This window comes from Catharus ustulatus, chromosome 5 (assembly GCF_009819885.2).
Source record: "Catharus ustulatus isolate bCatUst1 chromosome 5, bCatUst1.pri.v2, whole genome shotgun sequence".
Lineage (NCBI taxonomy): Eukaryota > Metazoa > Chordata > Aves > Passeriformes > Turdidae > Catharus > Catharus ustulatus.
Genome location: NC_046225.1, coordinates 1,914,178 through 1,933,916, shown reverse-complemented (window position 1 = coordinate 1,933,916; position 19,739 = coordinate 1,914,178). Strand labels below are relative to the sequence as shown.

The 19,739-nt window shown below is 41.9% G+C and overlaps 1 protein-coding gene across 2 annotated transcripts in view; it reads right to left on the bottom strand.

The window, feature by feature from the left end:
- The window catches only part of ANK2 (ankyrin 2), a 271,811-nt gene that overhangs the window by 238,204 nt on the left and 13,868 nt on the right, over positions 1 to 19,739 (bottom strand). The window contains exon 1 of one of the 2 annotated variants that reach the window (XM_033059494.2): positions 12,613 to 12,776. The exons of the other annotated variant lie outside the window; for it this stretch is intronic. The gene's annotated coding sequence lies outside the window, so the exon portion shown is untranslated. Of the gene's footprint in view, positions 1 to 12,612; positions 12,777 to 19,739 lie in introns of those variants that run through there. 2 annotated transcript variants of the gene reach the window in all.

The following is a 19,739-nucleotide window of genomic DNA, read 5'->3' as shown; positions in this document are numbered from 1 at the left end:
TTTCAACCTCAGTTCACTCTCATATCTTAATTTCTGAAGCAGAGCCACCACCCTGCAGCCAAACAGCTTTCTCCAAAGCTCCTCAAAACAGTTTTTTCTTATAAAGAAATTTTTTGCAACAAATTAAGTCAAAAGCTGCATTTTTAAGCAAAACATACTAGAATTTCAAAATATCCCATCTTGCAAATACAGTATCCTGTAATTTTGCAATATCTAGGCTTTCTTGAGAGCAAATTAGACTATTTTTTCATATTACCAATTGCTAACAGATGTTCTCCCCTGTGTTGTTAAACAAGTCTTGATAAAAACACACTCATGTCTTAATAGAACTGGATGTACCCTGAGTGGGTTTCCCATTTGATCTGCCGTGCGGCTCAGAGGTTTTTTGTCTGCTTGTTGTAGCACAAAGTGTGTTTGGTCCCACAACACTGACAGCTGACAACTGTTTTTGCTGTTTGCAAAAGCTTTACCGCTCAACTCGAACCAAAAGCATTTGTCATGTTGCATGGCAGTGAAGTAGATTTAATCAGATGAGGCCACTAGCGTTGTCAGTGCCAGGCTGAAAGAATTCCACGGGACAAAAGCTGGATTTATCTCTCTGGGAGTCAGTGCAGGGAGCAGCAGTGCATCTTTGTGAATGCACAAGGGGGAATCTCAAGAGGAGAAGAAAACGAACCCAAGAGAATATTTTCAGTGCAGTTAAGCCAAAAAATAACTGTTCTGAAGTGACCAGCAGGATGCTCCTGCCAGCCAAGAGCACAGTTGTGACAATTTTGACACAAAGTAATCCCCATGTCCCTCTTTCAAATGCCACCAACACAGAGGATGGTGCCTTCTGTGCTCTCTCCCTAAATAATTCCATTTCCAGAATAATAAGCATTACCTAGCATCTGGTCACATTCATCAATCAACCTGCAAAAAATTATTTACAATGGATGGCTGCTCCCAAACTGCAGTGACAATCCTCCAAAAGAGTCTTAGGACTTCAAATTCCTTACAAGTCATAACAAAACATGTACATCTAGCTAGTGTCAGAGACCACACTAAAAGAAACTCCTACAAACAACAAACCATTAAAAGAAAAACTCCTCATCATTTTTCATAGCCACCAAGATAGTATCTCCTATTCTTTGTATCTTTTTGGATTATCAAGCCTTTCCAGCAGATTTACACAGGTAACTTAAGTTCACAAGAAAGAAGCCATATATGCAAAAGTCAAATCAGAGGCTTTGAGCATTTCCACCCCCCAACAGTGAGTGAAAAAACAGCAGCTCCACCTCAGGAACTTTGCTGATTTACATCATCCCAGTATGGTCTCATCATGAAGTCCTGCCTTGCAGAGAGGATGCTGGTGCTCTCCATTTGCACCAGAGAGAGAGCAGGAAACAAAACACCCTCACTTAGCAAGAGAGTGAGCACTGATGATGCTGCCTTGCTATTTCCTTGCATTATTTTAAAGGGACAGTTTTAATCTGCCCAAGGTCTGATCAAGCTGCTGCCAAAGGTCAGAGGAAGAGAAGCCTGCATTTCGTGTAGAGTGTGCTGGTATAGGCAGTTCTCTGGCATGGCACAGCCTGGGCTTTGGCATTCCTATATTGAAAGCTGCCTGCAGTACATTAATGAATTGGAGCTCAGCCTTGCATGAAGTGTTTCAACACTCACTCCAACTGTGCTAAAGGAATTTCCCATTTGCTTTTTTCCGCTAATTAGAGAGCCACTGGGACACAACAGGGCCTTTTGAGATGTGCACAGGCCCTCAAGTTCTGCTGAGTCAGGAGAGGGGTGGGATATTTTGATCCACTCAGAAGACAATCTTCAACTTCCCAAAAGAGGCTGCAAGCAGGACAGTAGCTATAAATGTTAGCTAAGATTTACAACTACAGGCATCAATATCCATCTAGACTTATTTAGTCCTTAATCCTGGAGATGAGGCAGCAACAGGAGCTGGTGCATGTACAGATTTCTAAAGACAACTCATTTCAGTAGCTATCTGCCTTGCCTAGCACACATTTTTTAAGGACACATCTTCAAGGCAGAACACAACACCTGAAGCAACTCCTCAAAAGTGACTGGCACAAAACAAGTTAAAATCTAAATAATCTGTTATAAAGCCTTGATAGAGAATTCAGGTGTCTAATCTCACTGCACCTGCAGGCCATCCTGCTTCTGAACCCAGGCTCACCAAAACAGTGCTCACATTTATAATACAACAGGTTCAGCAACCTATGCTTACTCTTGATTTCAAACTGGAGATAGTGAATTTTAAGAGATATCAGAACTGCCATGACATTCATTTAGGATACTCGCCAAAGTATGATAACTAAAATAGTGATTTATTTCAACCCTTTCAGACTGAATACTAGCCAAATTCCCCATTTAATTTTACCCTTGCAACAACAATAATATACATTATAACAAAGATTTAAACACAGTTTCTCTGTTGGTTTGCACTGATGCTCTCTAAGTTATATGTTATGTTTAATGTGAATGTTTAGACACAGAACTAATTAACAGGTCAAGAAAATTAACACTATAAACTTTTACATAACATGTAGAATATTAATACAAACCATTTTAACTGAGATTAGTTTTTGTGGCTGGGTTGCCTGAACTGGTATTTGAACAGTAGACTTCACTTCTGCTACAGAATTAAATAACCCTCATTTGTAAGCCTCTTTTTTCAACTCGATAAAATTTTATAAAGACCTTACATTATTAATGTAGGTTTCTGAAAGTGTGCTTTTATTCTAAAAGACAATAGTGGCCAGCCCAGTGTAGAGAAAAACCAAAGCTGAAAGCTGAATTTCCTTCAGATGTTATCAGTAAATTGGCATTAACACCCAAAAATGCAGTAGGCTCCCCTCTAAACACCTTGCAGGCAAGACACGAACTGAGACATGGGGTGGGAGAATCAATGAGAGCAGGACTATCCCCAGCAAGGTAACAACAACTGCAACCACACCTCTCCTTCCCATATAAGAAGCATTTTATTTTCCTCCTGTCCATAATATAAATATTTGCAATCAGGACAGGTTTTGTAGGATTTCAGAAGCCTCTTCAGAATGGAAGCCAAAATCCCAGGGACAGACCCTGGGGAATCTCAGCACAAAGTGATGTGAGAGGAGACTGAAGGCAAGCAGCAAAAGAGGCCAGGTAGTACAAACAGGTGTGCCAAATAAAGCCAAGAAGGAATAAAGCTGCAATGCTTTTTGTCCCTTGAAAAACAGCAACCAGGAGCTGTTCTAAGTCACCAGCTGCACCAACCAACCTGACCGAGGCAGGCACACCTCCAAACTCACTTCCATGATGTTTTATTTTCCACTCTCCCTCTCCCCAAAATACACCATTTGCTTCACACCTTTAAAATCTCTCAAGTACCCTTGTAGAATAAATCTAAAAGAATCTCTTTAACTAACATTAACACTGCAGACAAAAACACAACTGAGAACACCATTTCAGAGCAACTTTTAAAAAATGAATGGAGGATATTCCTCTACAGCACATTCCCCATCTTCCCAACAGTCAGTCTTCAGTTTTCTTTACATATTTTTTTCAGCACTGTGGGAAAAACTGGGACTTTGAAATACAGCTGCTTTCCATAGTGCTCCAGAAATTTAATTTCTGATCTGTATTGGCACAAAAAGCCACACAAATAATCAAATCTCATCTTTCTCCAATCTAAAAAACCCAAGAATGACTGTATGTCTGTGTTAGACATCTTCAAATTCCCTGTTTTCTTAAATACAATACTCATTTTCATTTTAAATGAACAATTTCTCTTTGTTTAATAACTCCTGATACTTAGAAATCTTATAGGAGTTTCACTCCAAAGTCCTGAGCATCACCCTCATTATGATCCCCAAAACCTGATAGATTCCAGCAAGCAATACAAGCACACAGCATACAGAATTATCTTATCCAACTCATGCAAAGATCTCAAGTATTTGTGTATCCTTCTAAGGACAAAAGGTATCAAAAGAGGATGCCTTAATTCAAGAAGAGAGTTCTGACACAATGACCAAAAAGAGTTTCCTTTCCATCCCAGGAGATGAGCAACTCAGGGTCTTCCACATCTTAAACCAATGCCCCAAACCCAGAGTGCAGCAATCAAGGGGTTAATAAGAAGTCCCCTTGTTCTCCTGCTTTTTTCACTAAATTAAACCAAGTACCTGGTCTGTATTTAACAGATGCTAATACAACTCTTACATTCACTACAATGTTTTAGTCCTCACAATGTTTTAATTAATTGTACTCCTTAAAATGCATGAAGATTTCACATCACCTTTAAATATTTATTGACAGCTTAGATGAATATTTCATGCTGATTTTAAAGAATAGAGAACTTTTTCATAGCATTTGTTAATACAAAATGGCAATTTTACATTCTCAGATATGCTCTCAGTACAATAACAAGGAATTTTTTTATCTTGTTCAAAGCTAACTATAAACACTGGCTACTGCAGAGAAATAAAAACATCAAGGATGAGTTTTTTCAAAGCTACTTAAGTGATTAGGGAGCCCACACAGCTCCCGTTTACATAAGCACTAACTATGTGTCTGAATCTTTTGAGCAATTTTGAATATTTCATTGGTCTGTGAAAGATTCTCCCAGTTAAGAGTAGCAGGTTGGGAGTAATTAATTGAAAACATATTGCCTGTGATGTACAACAGAGACAATCCTCATAGCACAAGTGAGTTTTTTAAGATGCTAAAATTGACCACTACAAACATAGGACCAGCAACCTATTTATTACCAACTGTCTCATTTCTGCATAATACCTGTCTTTCCTTCAACTTTGCATTTTTCTGCCTTTTTGGGTTTTTTTAGAGGCCTTTTAAAGCTGCTAGAGATGCAACAGAGTAAGAGCACTGTGGTGGGTCAGACTGACGTAAGGAAGCTGGGACCACAAACAGCTGAGCCAGTAAAGGTAAGGCAGGTGCAGTCAGTGTTGGTTGTTTATACACAAACAGCCCCATATATTGAAAAAATCCACCTGCTCCAATATTTAATTTTAAACAACTTTTGCTATTGCCACAGAAGGCTGTAAATATTTATAATTTTAGTAGCCAGGTGTACAGAGAGGCAGAGACAAAAGTTACATAAAAAAAACAGTCTGACCAAAAAAACCCACAACAGTGAAAGCTGTACCAGCAGCTTAGCATACATAGAAACCAAGGTATTAATGTGCAAAATGCCATATAAATATATTGCCCCTTAAAAAAACATAGTAGCAATAGCTTTGCATCAGGTGGTAGGAATCCCAGACTTCAGTGGTTCCTATGCTAATTCTGCCTGAAGAAATACAAAAACAGGAGCTAAAATCTTTTAGCTAATGTAGAACACTGATGGCTTGCTTTTCTTTGTTTTCAGGAAAGGCTAAAAATGTTCCTCTATTTAAGGATATTCTTGTATTTTGTAGTCATAAAATGGGTAAAAAGGCAAATGACAAGCACCCAAATAAAGGGGTGGAAGTAAGCACAGAAAACTAACATTCTTTTCAGAAAATGAACACTGTGGTTAAAATAAAGCACTTGAATATGCTGTGCCACAGCCATCATTACCAACATGCTCATTAGCATTAAATTAACTTGGACATGAAATATCAGGATGTAAATTACAGCAGATGATGCTGTGAAAATGTAAGAAATTACTGTTATTTGCCAGTAATTCAACAAACAAAAGCAAATTCTGTTTATCACATGTAAACTCCAATACTGTGTGAGTGTTTTGGGTTTTAACTAAAGTCAACTAACAAAAACAAACAATGTAACAAAATGGTCAATTTGACACTCACCTTAGATGCGGTACTGCTTGTGTTGGACACTAATTACATCAATGATCAAATCCAGGCAGCAATTCAATCAAAATACTAGACTCAGTTTTACATAAGTAATTCTAATTTTTAGCAGAAACAATGTTCAATTACTTTCAATTAGATCTTTGCTCTTTTCCCCCAAAGACCTGAATTGTAACATTTTCCAGGTTCTTTAAGGTTTCATTTTAGCATTCTCTGCAAAGTAACCACATCACTAAGATCAAAAACACATTTTCTATAGCCTAAATACTTTGTAGCACATCCATATATTGACTTACACTGCAGAGGTCAGATATTTCATAGTAACTTAAAATTCTGCATATCCTTCTCATCCGTGACAGGGTATTTCATGAGCTGAAGCCTGCACAGCATTCAGAGCCATCCCAACACCCACACCAAATGCTCAGTCAGAGCAGGCAGGTGGCAATAATTAGAATGAAGATAAGCTGAGGTGACACAAGAGAGCACATCAATTACTGCCTGTCACTCAGCCCAGGGAGCATCTCAGAAGATGGACTGATACCACTCTATCAGTCCCTATTATATTCAGCTTTTCTCTCCTTCATTTCCTCAAAATGGAAGGTCACCACAACACCATTTTTTAATACAAGTATTATTTTTAATAAATATTCACTGTAGGTACAATACAAACTGATGTTTGGCTACATCTCACAGGCAGAATATTAATAATACTTTTTTCCAAAAAGTAGGTCACGTGGGAGCAGTGGGAATGAACAGTTCTGTTAGAGTAAGAGAGGTGATTCCAGAATCATTTGATAAGGTTTGTTTTCCTATATAATTTTTATATTTATATTTTATATTCATATACACACAAATGTATCTAAATCTATTTCTCCATCTTGAGAAATAAGTAGAGACACTGTATGTAAACTCCTTAAGGGTAAGAGCAAATACACTCCCAAGCACACACCTTAGTGCTGAGTTACCAGCAAGAAGTTAAAACAAACTAAACTCAAATTTTGAAATCTTGAAAATTCTCACAGAACAAATTTGCCATCCCTTCCCTCTCTGCTGCCCATCCTACAAACAGTCAAAGAATTCATGTCATCTATGATCCTATGAACTGCTTTACAACTAAGTAATTTTTGTATCAGTTTTAAGATGTTTCTACACCATCATTTTTTCTATATGATTTTATAATTTAATTGTCCAAATGTATTTTTGCCTTTAAATAAAAACAAAGTAAAATTAAACTCTGGCTTTAGACTACCAAACTACCTTACTACATGATTACAAAAAACCCAACCCAGTTGGATGGATACACATCATGCAGTCTGTAAAAACCCACAGCCATCCTTCCTTCTCGTGGTGCTGCAGCAACTAAGGCTCAAGGTACAGGACAGGGAACTGGTCATTTCTAAAACCCTTTAGACAGCAACTGTGCACAGACATAATCAAGTTTTGCTTCCATAAAATAGATGGAGGTTAAGAGAACCATGACTAAGACATTTTTCCTCACCTTTCAACCTGGACTTCAAAAACTGCCTTTTAAATTCAGACAGTTATTGAATATAGTCAATTTTCAAGCAACTGCATTTAGTGGAAAATGGTCTGACCCCCATCAGAGCAGATGGTTGGTGCAGTCACTAATCTGACCGACGAAGATTCACCATCCTTTTTTGCACATCTTCCTCTTCCATCAGACAGAGGGGTCACAAGTGCACACCACCTCTTCACTGTTCTATCCTCCAATAACACTTTCACAGCCAATATAATTGCTTGTGTTAACTGGCAGTGCAAAACCTCCCCACAAGCAATAGATAAGGTCTGTGAAATTCAGTATGTTCAAAAATATTTTTATTTGCTACTCAGTGACCATTCTCCCAGGATAACAAAAAGAGGCAAGGAACAGCAGGAAGACCCTGAAAGCCACTCCTGGCTTGCAAACACTCATCTGCTGAACACCCCTCAGCCCCCCATACTCAACATGCTTTGTGCTGGGCTGACAGCAAAAGGCTTGCAGGTAATTTCAGAGGGGATCACTCATTATACTCTGCCTCAGAGATACAGTGCTGTGTAGAACTCACAGCAGAAAAGATTGGATGTATTCATATCCCTTGGGACAAACAGAGCCATCTCCTGCAGTGGCATACCCTGTGTCATAGGAATTCCAGTACCTGTAGCTCTATATTACTAGTGAATCATTTCAAAGATTAGAAATAGAAACCTTTTACATGCTTGTACACAATTACCCAATATTGTTATGAAATACTGACAGCTGAACACTGCTCATCTCACAGAAAAAAAATCCTCTTCTTTCAAAATTAAACCAATAATTTCTTCTATAGCACATAATAATTTCATTTCATCTGTGTGTGCATTCCACCTATTGCCTTTCAATCAATCGTTCAAAACCTATTTTATGGAAGAAAAGACAGAGCTGAAATGCTTTATCTTCCTGAGCAATATATAGTCAAGAACCTGATGTGCCAACCGTAGGAAGCCAATGAGTGTGTGACACCTGACAGTGGTGAGCACCCACAGCAAGAGAAGAGGCAAGGAGGGAGCCAGTAAAGGGGCCTCACTGAAACAAGTCTCACTGAGAAGTACTTGGATTAATGGCTTTAATTGTATTTATCAAGATTTTTCTGTCTCTCCGAATAAAAACAGCATGTTGATGAAATCTGAGGAGCATGCTGGAATGCACCCTAAGCACCACCTTCCTTTCCAGGTACGCATCCTAGCAGCACGGTGGTGTCAGCAGTTTCACCCCACACACTTCACTCCCACAGGTGGCAGTGGGGAAGCACGTGGAACATCCAGCACAGCTGGAGAATTCCACAGAGGCAGGCAAGAGGCAGCAGCTGCCTGCAGAGCTCCACGCAGGGAAGCTGCTGTACAGTTTTGTCTTTCTGAACATCAGAGCCACAAAGTAAAGAGTGGTGTGAAATGAGCCCAGCTGCTCTGCTGGTCATGCTCTCTCTAGCTGCACACAATTAAGATTTTGAGTCACCATCACTATTTAAAATGAGAAATAAAAAGCCTGTAATGACATGTTTGCTTCAGCGCAAGGCATAACACAGATTTCTCTGCTTACAAATAAACTCCTGAATCAATTCATCTTGTTAAAAATTGATAAATACGCATTTCTAATAGTCATCAGCTTTCTGTTCAAGAAATAGAAATTGAGACTCTTATAAATAGGTTCTTCCTGTTTAACATCAAAACCAGGCTAATAACTGCACTTTCTGTACAAGGCACAATATGTAAAATTCCTTTGCAGCTAATTTTGGTTTTTTCCCTTTAGGTAAACAGTAATTGTGAAGCCACAACTGATTTAAGTCACCTGCATGTGTTAAAAATCTCACCACAGCCCTACACCTTTTCCCAGAAAAACAAAGGAACAGCATTCGATTTTCTCTCCACAGCTTCATACAGCAGATGGGAAGGCAAAGGGATGTGTCTGGAGGTGCAACATGTTATTTTGAAGTATCAGAGTTTATAGAAGTTAAGATACCCAGACTCTTTACACTTGGCTGAGCACTCCCAATGAACAGGACTGAAGCAGAAGTTAAATCTTCCAAAGTTAAATACACAAATAATTCTGGATTACAATAGCAGCAGTTGCTGGAGGAGATGTTTCCATGCCATTATCTCCAGCACAAGGAATTATATATTTAAGTCCTAATCAGAGTCTGCATTATCTTGTCATTGCTAATTCACAACAAACTTCACTGCTGCGTTTAACAACTGGAACAGTCTCAGAACACCAGGTCAGAATTGGCAGTGAACAAAAGCTTTTCTCATAGTTGCCCCACACCAATGGTCAGGGTTTATTGCCAAAATTGAAACATAGGCATGTAAGCACATTACAGTATGAAGCACATACACAGACAGGCTCACAAATGCAGGTATTGTCTGGTTATGTACAGGGCACACACTGCTCAGATGTGCTGTTTGATATTGTATTTAGATTTATATGCTCCCCTCACAAATGGATCTGCCCCAATGATCTTCACACACCCTGTGAAAACGAAGGAGGTACCACTAACCCTACTTTACTGAAACGTTTAATGGCTTGCCCCAGGTCACACAGGAAATCTGTCGTGGCAAAGCAGAGAATGGCTCTCCTGGGATCTCTGAAATCCCATCTCAATATTCTGGCCACATTGCCACCCGTCCTCAGCCGTACTTAATACGACTAAATTACTGATGGCAACAAATAGCAGAATCTGACTTTCAGATGAGCTGATTTGTACAATGAGTCAATCCATAACTTTTGTCTCCTCCAGACACTTAGATCGATGGGCTGTATGCCCAGCACGTTATAATAACCCTGAAAAGCTTTTGGCTCAGCCTGCAAACACATTAGCATTAACTTAAATCTGCTGCTTTGTTTACTATACGAGATATCTGCTTGTGCTCTATGCCCAAGCGATACCAATTAAAGAGACCCAAATACAGAGCTCACAGACCAGTACAAGACTAAAGCTACCCAATAACACAACATTCACTAAGTTTAAAATGGTGTTTATTCCTCCAAAGCACTATGGTCTGACAGTCACATTTTTCTTTTCCAGGCATGGACTTGTCATGATTTACATTCAGAACCTTTCCCAAAAAGCGATTCAGAAAGCATTGGAAACTGGCTCCCCTCCCACTGCTTCCAAAATGGATTAACATGACTCCAGCCTTGGATCCACAAGACTACAAATTACAATGAAGCCACCCTTGATTTAAGCTGTTGGAGAGCAGGACAGGAAAATCACCAAAAACTCTCTTTCAGCTCTTTAAACCCATTCATTACAGAGTCCACAGGGCCACATAGGTACCAGAGTAAATCACTCTGTGGGAGAGGACATCACCCAGTAACAAGAGGCTTTTCTTATTTCCTCAGAGGTACAAATGTAGCAGGGCCAGGAGGGGTCTAATTACTCTCAGAACACCCAAGGAGCGCTGGAAGTGATAATTTATTGACCATATCAATGTAGCTTAGTGCACAGAATGAAAAGACAAGTCAAGGATTGTATCCGGACCACTGAAATGCCCACAGCTTGCCAGGGCAGGCAGAGTGATGCAAGCCAACAAAGTAATCCGGCAAAACACTAAGCCAGATTTATAATAAACCCATACTTGGCTTTTTACTGAGTTTTGGCAAAATAAGAAAAAGGTAAGACTTGAATTTTATTTTTAAACATTCAGAAACAAATTTGGAAATGTGTACTTGGATAGCCTGCTGAAATCCAGAGTCCCTAATTATCCAGATGGGCAGCTAGGGAGCCAATCCAAAAATCTACCTGGGTCAGCAGAGAGCTTTTTATCAATGGCAGTGGCCACCAGGTGAAGCCCTGGAACACCAGTGCTAACCTGACCAGTACTGGCTTAGCTTTAACTCAAGCAACAACTACCATCGAGTGCCAACATCTGTGCATCTCTGCCCACTTGTAAGCACAGACATTGGAAATGACATCGATACACAGTGCACCAAAATCCAACAGAATGCCAAAAAAACTTATTAAAAGTGTTTCCTTGCTCTTCCATACCAGCCCACTCTTCCATCCTGAGCTACCAAAAAAAGAGTAAAGGTTTCTGAGTGAAAAGTGCAACAGATTCACAAACACATTTTCCAGCAGCTACAACATCCTACTCTCCAGTAACACCTCCACAAAGCTCAAGCCCATTTTGCAGAAAAATGAGAAAAACAAACAGCAGCAGGGGAATTTCACAGACATGACCCCATCCATGTACAGTGACTCATGGCTGCTTAAGCATGTTCTTAGAATGGATTTTCACTCCTCAGCACCCTAACAAAACCAAAAATAGACTAAAATAGCTAAGACTGAAATGGGAAAGATGAATTAGCATCTCTGCTATCTCCTTTTCCCCTCACCTGTATGAAAAGATAGGAAGCTGGGAGCAAAAGCAGAGGTTAAATCAATCTGCTTTTTGAAGAGGTGACACACCCAAGGGCCTTAGTCAAGGCTCCATCCTTGGCTCCTGCACAGTCAGTCTGTGCACTGCTGCCAATGGAGCCTGGAAATCGTTTGGTGGAGCAGCAGACATGAACAGTCTCTACATTCAGCTGTTTAGTATCAGAAATGCTCGCTAGTGTTGCTTGATTATATCATGAGGGAAAATTGAATAGGAAACAAGGATTTAACATGCATGTCATAGTCAGGCTTCTCGAGGAGAAAGAAAAGGAAGGGAGAAAACCTCAGGAACTGAGGACATTTTGCTTCCCCTGAGCCCATATTCATTCAAAGAGAAGAACCAGAAACCCTGACAATATCATCTAGCAATCCCCTCCCATCACATCGAAGGTAAAATTTTTCTGGACAGCTCTTTACAGAGGATACAGAAAAAAAATGACCAATCTCCCTCTGCCTCTTTTCACTTGGCATGATGATCCTTCTCACCCGAGGACTGCAGAAAGGCAGAGTTTGCACAGCTGAGAGGCAAGCCCCCCTCCCATGCAGCTCTTCCACAGATGCAGCAAGAACACCTGTGCCTACCAGCGTTACACGGCTGTGGGATGGCACAGAAAATTGTCTCTGCACCCAGCAATACCAACGGGGGCTTCCTACCCGGTCCTGTCATCTGCCTAACACGTTACTTGGACAGAAGGCAGACTTCCTGCTTCTGCTGGAAAAAATAAATTTCATTATTCCTACCTAATATTTACATTTTAACAGCTCCATACGGAGGACAAGCTCTGCAGCTGCCATTGACAAATACCGATGGGAAAAAGAAAAACCACAAAACCCCACCACCCCAGCCACGAACCAGGAGCGCCTTGCACGGGCTCACGGATGGACAGGGACCCCGGGTAACTTACTGCCGGGTGTATTCCTTCCTCAGCGTCGCGTTCCTGCAACCGCCCGTCACAGCGCCGGTGCTGCCGCAAGCCGCGGGCGCTGCCAGCCGCCCCCCGCCTGTGACAGCGCCGAGCAGGGAGCCCTCCCTCTCCCCTCCGTCCTCTCCCGGTATGTCCAAGCTGGCTCACGCCAGCTCTGGAACACGAGCACGCAGGACGGCACGGAGCCCGCTGCTGCCCCCGCCGGGCGGTGGCGACAGGCGGGACACCCGCCCACTCGCCGTGACACCCGTAGGAGCGGCCTCGGCCCCGCGCCGCCCCTCGGCCGGCTGAACCTGCGTGGGCACCCTCGCCAGGGGCGGGCAGGGGAGCCACAGCCTCTGGCAGACTACGCGCACACACCGCTGTGCTTTGTTCCGCCACTCCCCTCCTCCCCCAGCAATGGACAGAGCGTACAGCTGGGACAGGGGCTGGCGAGTTACGGGTGAGCCAAACACAGCAGCCGTGCTGGGAGCAGGGAAAAGGGGAAACCAAGCTAAGCAGGTGCTTCCAAACAGCTTTGGAACCGCAATGAGGCCAGCAAACAGGGCTAGTTTTGTCTAAAGACATCTCATTTTGCTTTACTGCTGCATGATCATGTACTTCTGAGACTACAGCTATGCTAAAATAATCGTGGAACCACCGAATGGCTTAGGTTGGAAGGGATCTTATAGATCATCTCTTCCAACACCCCTGCCATGGGCAAGGACACCTGCCACTAGACCAGGCTTCCTCAAGCCCTGACCAACCTGGCCTTGGACGCTTTCAGGGACAGAGCAGCCACAGATTCTCTGGGCAACCTGGTCCTCCGTCTGGCCCCAACCAGGTCCTCACCACCCTCACAGCCAAGAATTTCTTCCTAATATCCAACATAACTCAGCCTTCTGTCTGCTCACGCCATGCCCTTGTGACAAGTCTCTCTCCAGCTCTCTTGGAGCTCCTTTAGGTACTGGAAGGTCTCCCCAGAGCATTCTCTTCTCCAGGCAGAACAACCTGTTTGAACTACAAAGCTGGAGTGAGGAATTAAGTCTAAGCCAGTACTCCCAGGAATATCCAAAGGCAAAACCCTTTGAGAGAACAAGGGCCAGAAGGAAAGGCATGCCATGGCATAGGGCTGGCAGAGAGCAAACAGCATGTCAGCACCTCCAGGGGAATGCAGCACACAACACAGACCCCTGCTTCAACAGCTGCACATGGCTGGGCTCCGTGCTGACTCATGTGGGCTGACACATCCAACAACACAGGCCCTGTAAAGCTCAGAACACAGCAGCACTCAAAGTGCCACCTGGTTCAAATATTGCAGGTAACATCTCATTCTCCTCATCATCACTTCAAGTTTGATGCTTTTACAATATTAGCTTCCTCAGTGCAACATGGAGAACTCACAATGAGGGGCACCAGGTATTTTCCGTAGCAGTGCATTTGGCCAAAAAAAAAGCTCAGCAATTAAGCATACAAAATCTTGTAGTGCAAACACACGGATAGCAAAGCCTGAATTGTTTTCGCCATATAAGTTTAGATAATTTTAGTAAGAAAATATTAACGTGCACATCAAGAAGAAACACAGTCTTTGATGAGCTGCAAAAATCTGGGGATTGGGGTTAAAGGGAACAGGAAATATGAAGAAAGGCAAAAACAGAAAGAAGCTATTCTGTGAAGCTGTACACATTAGCTCTAAGTGCTGTCAGGAACCAACACTGAGAAAGATGCAGCAGTTCTCAATACCCCCAATTAAAACTGCAAATTAAGTTTAAAAATATAAAATCCAGCATAACTATCTTAACAGATCTCTTTCTGTACAACCTCTCCTCCCCTCAAATTAATTACGTTATGCTTCCACATCACTGGCACAAAATGACTAACATGACCTACAGCATCATTCTGAGACCAAAGCAAGCAGTGGTACAGCACACACAGCCCGGTGAGGCTGGGCACTCTGAATCCTGCAGCACAAACCACACACCAAGTGCAACGCCAAGGAAGTCGGGAATAAAGCAAGCTAGGAAATTGCTGCATTGAAATATGTGGCATGAAACATTCATTTGTTTTTCCCCATTCCACCTTCTCTCATTTTCCAGATACATCTAAGTTGTTTCATTCATAGCAAATGGAATCGATAAGGCTTTTAGTTCCGTCTGCATAAAGAGTTGAGCATAATACCGCACCCACTTCAAATCTAACTCCTTCCGGAATTTCACAGAAACAAATCCCAAGTGTAAAAACAACTCTGGAGCAGGACCAGCACAGCCATAGAGGAGGGTTTTTTAATAAGCAAATAGACATCTATCACATGCATTGGAGCTCTGGGGAGGATGAGGAAAGCAGCAATATTTCAATGCTGCTTAGTGAATTGGGTGTCAAAGCAGCTCTTAGGAGGAGTAGGTCATTTCACTAATTAAAGCTGTTCTTCCATGTTTCATTTTCTGACATTTCAGCAGTCCTGCTGCCTTGCCACGGGCAGAATGGAACATGCCACTGAGCTCAAGCCAGAGACTGATCACTGGTGACTCAGCTCAAATTAAAAATACACAAATAAAAAGCGAAACAGACAGGTTACTACCCAAAGATGCATCCATGTCCGCTGAGCTTCAGAACGTCTTGTCCAACATGGAGCTAAACTACCTTTCTTACACCACAACATAACTAACAAAAAGGAGTGGCCAAAACAACCTGTCATCAACCCAGAACAAGGAGGTTTCTCCTGCTAGGAATGTTTCAAGTATTTCACCATTAAACAAGTTCCATGCACAGCAACAGGCTACTGAAGAAAAATATTCTCTCCAGCACCAATCCCTTCAGAACTAAGTTCACAAATGCCAGCTTATGAGAAAAGCCCTTCCTGCACTGTCTCCCAAATCACTAAAGGAAGGACAATTGACACCTGCCAGGCAGAGCAAGCCACAGAGCAGCAGTTGCCAAATGCCATTAGCTCAGGGCTACAGAACAGCTGTTGACTACTGGAGAGCAGAGCCTCCAGTTTCAAAGGCAACACGGTTAATCTGGGGGTTTTTAAGTTGTGCTCTCCATGGTAGTTACTTCTTGAAGGTAACAGGAACAGTGAGCCTGGAGATGCCTCCCAAAAGGAGCTGCTCCTAAAGGGGTGGACCAGAAATTTTACACAAGCAGATCCATATTCCTCCCAGGAGAGGCTTCACCTGCAGAAAGGGCAAGACTGTATCTACCCACAGATTTCGGTCTCCACCTTAGCTATCCACCACTAATGCCACTAAACCCTACAGAATCACTTTGACCAAGGAATGGGAAAAGGGGAAACAATGCAATTGTTCTACACACTTTCTGTTTTTCTTCATTGTTGTTTGCTCTCCCCTTCCTTCCCCTCAAAGCCTTACTGGTAAGAGAATCTAACTTCGTTTACAGAGTAGGCAAAAGGAAGCTCTGTGGTATTTGTTCATTTCCAGCGTTATGTCTCCCTAATTAAATTTCTGTGCATCTCTGTTCAGCGTTAAGGCCATAAGTGAAGGAGTTCAGCCACCAGCATGAGCCAACCTAAGATTTTTCCAAAGCTCAGGACAGAAACACACAGCTTTCCAACAAACCTAACAATTCCCTGGGGAGCTGGAACCACAGCAGGCAGCTTCTGTCTGCATTCCCAGAGATGACCACACTGTAATCCTTACACAAGCACAGATCCACAGACTGGATCTACTCTACAGCATGCAGCAAAACTTAGATTCTGATTTTTCCCCTGAGAGAAATTGTAGTCTTATCACATCAATTCATCATACAGCCTGTGGAAATCAGAGCTACAGTGTTCACTCACTGAGATAACAAAATCTGCTATAAAGCACAAACTTGGAAAAATCACATTTTTCCTAATTGAGTACAACCTTTCCTCAGGCTTTCAGCTACCCCCAAGGAATGCTTACTATCTTCTGGAATTAAACTCACTGCAGAAGCCTTTGGAGTGTGACAAAGAGCTGCTTATTCCTGCACACAGGCTGTGCTCAAACCAAACTTACTCAAAATACTTTTCCCATTGCACCTGAGAGATGGCTGGGGAGACAGTGTGTGAAGGAAAATGAGCAGAGCCTCAAGTCAAAGAATAAGATGCTGGCAGAAGGCAATGAGAACAAGGAGGATTTTCATCATGTCTCCTTTTTCTATGTGAAAATAAAAAGAGTTCTGGGTATTGAGATACACCCCCTCAGCCTACGGATGAATTGGGGCTTCTAAACTGTCAAAAGTTTCTTGTTAAACAGCAACAATTAAAAACAAAAACAACCTTAGCTCACCATATATTTTAATGGCACTGTCCTTGAGGTGCAATAGGAAGGCAAACTCGTTTCCTGACAGCCTGACTCAGTCTAATGGACTTGGAGGCTGCAGTTTTTCCACTCCTCCTAATGACTTGTTGCACTGGAGATGAGTGCTCTGCGTACAGCAATGCCATCTTCTGGCACAGTTCCTGTGAGAAAGGCCACTTGCTGAATGCCACTAGAAGAAAGCTCCTGTTTCGGGAAAGCAGAAACTCAGACTCCACAATAAATCTCGACTATTTCCCCTCTCCACTGTCCTTGCTACTGGGCTCTAATTGTTCAAGGGCGTGGAGCGAGGCAGCGGGAGCACACACAGTGTGTGGCTGTAGGAGCAAACGCGCTCAAGTGCCTCCTAAAGGCGTGCCAAGTACAGCGCTGAGAGCGAGCATTTACAGGCTGAAAACAGGGATGAGTTCAAAGCCCGTCAATGGAGGAGTCTGGCAGGAAGGGCAAGCAGTCACCCAGAGCCAACTTTGCATATCCCTGGGAAAATCAGCAAACATTTCACACGTCTGACTTTTTAACCTGTGTATTCCCAGACAGAAAATCTATACTAGGCAAAAGCAAAGATTGAAAACACGCGCTATTTACACTGAAGAAACAAACACAGGTTGGCAATCCATGACTTCCTCACCATTCTCACTTGCTTCTGAAGAATGTGCATTTGGCCTATGGAGGTGTACTAGGACAGTTTCAGGATAAAAGATTCACCACTAAATTCAATACCTATGCTTCTTTTTTTGCCCCCCAAAGTTTGCAAGGTTCATGCTACAACCATGTATTGAGAGCACAGATTTTAGACTGAGAAAAGCAGATCTTCAGTAGTTCTGGTCTGAAATAATACCTAAGAAGAAACAACACTGTGGAATTTCCTATCTGCTGTGTCATTTGATACCAGAAGACCTCCCTGGGAATCAGATACACTGCAGAGGTGCTAACCTGGCAATCTCAGCCAAAACAGCCCATGCTCTGCTGCTTCTAAGATAGCCACAGCAGTGAGATGATGATCAGTCAATTGCAGTTGATTCCTTTTCCTCTCTGACATTTTCATTCTGCAACTCATCCCGAAACCTCAAAAAATACTTTGCAACACCCATAAAAGCCCAATTCCGTTGTCACCCAATCAATGAAAAAATTAATTAAAGGAATTGGGTTTTGTCACTGCAATCAGCCACTCTGGTTCTCAGATATTTGCTCATTTAAAAAGTATCCCCTTCACATACTTATTTAATAAAGGAAGAGCATATTTTAAATGTTTACACTTTCATGTTTTGGGCTGTAATTTGTCAGACAAAGCTGAAAGTGTTCTGCTTTCATTTCCAATTACTTTGATGCCTTCTATTGTTTTTTCCTTTTCTTCTTTCCCACTGGTAGTTTTGTTTACCTCTTCTCTCTCCCGTGTATCTTTCAATTCCCATAAAAAGGAGCCTTCCCCAACCTCTGTGTACAAAGATTAGCCTCTTTTGCTCTAAGTTAAATGCAGTTTTTACAGAGGGCCCCCTCTGTGAAGAGTATTGCCTTCCTCAACGCTTGTAATTTATCTCTCAACAAACGGTTTGTGGAAAAAAAAAAAGGCAACAAGAAAGCATTTATTTTAGAGAAAAGTTTACCAGCTACTCTTTCAAAAAGAATGTGATAGGGTTTGGACCTGAAAGAAGATACATGACAAATGCCACCAAAACAGCTTTCAGAGCCCTTCAAGTCCTGGATTTATGCCTTATGCTGGTGAACGGTTAACTGGCTGTCACATCAAAGGTGTCAATTTATTTAAACCCTAACATTTCAGTCTGAGTTTGCAGTGCTGCTGCTCACAAAAGCCAGGTTTGTTTTAATATCAGTTTTAAAGGACAGCCACTTTGTAAAACCAGACTGTCTCAATCTGTCAGCATCTTGGCTTGGCATGACTCAAGGCTGTGCCCTGACAAAAACACCTTCCAGTCCACACTGCTAAAGCATTAGAAGGAAATAAGAGGAGGAAATGCAGCTTTGCAGCCTCTAGGAGATGCCTGAATTATTTGAACAACATTAAAGTTGCAACATGAGCTGCATCTTAAGAAAATGTGTATGGGAAATGTCTGTCTGAAATGAATTCATAGGTAACTAACAAAGAGAAAGCTCCAACTGCTTCCCATAATAAAGTTGTGTCTAAATGCTCTTATTCCCATAGATTCCCATTGGAGCAAGGTCAACAGAGATATGCTCTGTCCTCTCAACAATGCTTGTTAGTTGACAATAATTTGCTATCAGAAATTTTATGTCTCATCTTTGACAATTTTGAATATGTGCAGAGGAAAATGCTTTGATCAGGCTCTCTGCTGACATTTTGGATGAAAGAAGGGACACATGTATGGAGGCCTGGTCTACAGTTCAAGTGCATTTTCCCAAAACTGTTTTGATTTATCTGGTAAACCATTCTATAAAAAGCAGCCAGGAAGGCACTTCCAAGAAAACAACACTATTACTGGAAATATCTTTGGTTAAATAGAACTGACCCTCTGGACACATTTACATAACAACCACTAACACTGGCCCAACTTATGCAGTAAATAGAACGAGCAGGCAACCACAGTCACTCAAAACATGAGGCTGAAGAGCTGACACAGGTTTGGGTTTAAGGCCCTTCCAGCCAAGCATCCTGTTTATTTCTCTCTGTGGGGGAGACCAATCATTCAAAATAATATTGCTTGGGACTTGCTGCACAAATTCTCAATCACTGCATAATTTTGCTTTTTAAGAGCATTTGAATGCTGAGGTGTGGCAATCACCAAGGAATGCAGCAAACAGCACAGTTATGTCTAGAAAATACACAAAAGCTGTGGAATCAGCAATATC